A 1,880-nucleotide genomic window follows, 5' to 3' on the forward strand; every position below is an offset into this window, starting at 1 on the left:
ATTTATTATACTACTTACATTTACCTATTTGATTTGTGTTTGAAGCAAAAGCAGGAGTCTTCTATACTGGAGCTAAAAAAAAAAGGTGTTAAACAAGTAGTTGATGGTGGTAAATTGATGGGCCTAGAAATTTCGTGCACTGGGTTTTAGGGGGATGGGCTGATGTTACATGCTTGTGGGGGAGCAAGTGCAAGATGGCCTCTCCACGCACAGACTGTGTTCTGCTATATTGACTGTCAAACTCGCCTCAATAAAAATTCCAGCAGACATCTGTGGGGTCAGAGCTGAGCTGAATACCAAGCTATATTTTAAGTTATGAGTAACATTCACTGCTTTTAGTTAGTTGTTAAAGGTAGGTGTGTGATAAAATATTCTCTATAAAAATGCTTTTGCATGAGTAGGCTAGAAATACCTAATCTTTTGAAAATTGATGAAAGTTAGGATCTTCTTGGAAAAATAGATTTAAGTATAAATTTTTTTTTTTTCTTAAAGGCAAACCAACCCTTGGTTGACCTCACAGATTACAAAGACCTTGTCAGCTTACAATCCCTTATTTTTTATTTATGTTTTACATCTACAGCACCTGGTCTTCCTAGTTGGTCTCCCATCCAAGTACTAATCAGGCCCAACCCTGCTTAGCTTCCAAGATCAGACAGGATTGGGCTTGTTCAGAGTGGCATGGCCATAGACTAAGTATAAAATTTTTTATACAGTGTCTCTTCAGTAAATTTCCCAGTTGAGGGAATGACGTATTTGTTGCACAGGGACCAACCTCCGACTCCCCTCAACCCATCCACACACCTACAAAATTTTGGGTACTTTCAAGTACAATACACAGCTTAGCATAGTGTCTTTTCTCCTGTTGGATATTCCTAGAAATATTCAAAATCTAAGACAAGAACTGTTGCAGTGTGGTTATGTTTTATTAATAAAATAAATATGTATCAAATAATAAAACAACATAAGTTAGTTGGCATTTTAATAATAGTTAATATGTACTCAGTACATACTAGTGCCAAGCTTTCTTCCAAGAAGAAAGGAGAAGGAACTTGCCAAGGGTTCCATGGCTGGAAGCTGGCAGAGCTGGGATTTGAACCCAGGCAGTCTGGCTCCCAATACTATGCTTTTGAGTATTGTAACCTATGGACTGTCAAGTTCCCTTTTCTTCATGCATTCACATCCTGGTTTTAAGGTGGTGGAGGGTAGGTTTGCTATGTAGGTTTGCTATGACTGAGCTTCCTGTTGATCTAGAAGATTCTCCCCTTTCAAGGATCTCCCTGAAATACCTGCCCAACTCCTGAAGGACCTGATGTGCTTATTCACAGCTAGGGTTCACCATTGCCCAAACTCAAAAATTTTGCTGAGAATAAGAGAAATCAATTTGTTTTTGCTTGCGCCACCATCTTTTCTGGGTTCTCCATTTCAAAGACTTTATTTTTCTCTCCTCCAGAAAGTTACTCCCAGTCTTCTCAGGAGACACTTAACAGACTTTTTCCTGTGCCACCTCACATGACATATGGCCTTGCGTTTTGGTTATTGCTCAATTTTAAACTTTACTGTAAAGGTACAAATGAATGGAGCTCAATCCAGTGCAGAAAGTTTGCGTCATTTCGTTAATCTCAGCTCTATTTTAGTCACTGCTTTTCTCATAGGCTACTTGTGCTCATACACAACTGTGGCATTGCCTTTTAAATTTCTCTCTGAATGGGAAAACCTCCCAGCTGCCTCATATTCATATGCATTCTCCAATCCTGTTGACTGCAGTGCATTCAAAGCAAACATGCTTCAATCAAACCCAAATGACTAAGATTTCTATACAAAAAACAGATTCATTGCTTAGGATTTTTGCTCACCTTCTCAAATTAGGTAGGAATATTTCT

At 38.7% G+C, this 1,880-nt stretch overlaps 1 pseudogene; it reads right to left on the minus strand.

The window, feature by feature from the left end:
- Positions 1 to 571: 571 nt before the first annotated feature.
- LOC112482623 lies at positions 572 to 690 on the minus strand (annotated as a pseudogene).
- Positions 691 to 1,880: the final 1,190 nt, after the last annotated feature.

This window comes from Pteropus alecto, unplaced genomic scaffold (genome assembly GCF_000325575.1).
Source record: "Pteropus alecto unplaced genomic scaffold, ASM32557v1 scaffold185, whole genome shotgun sequence".
NCBI lineage: Eukaryota > Metazoa > Chordata > Mammalia > Chiroptera > Pteropodidae > Pteropus > Pteropus alecto.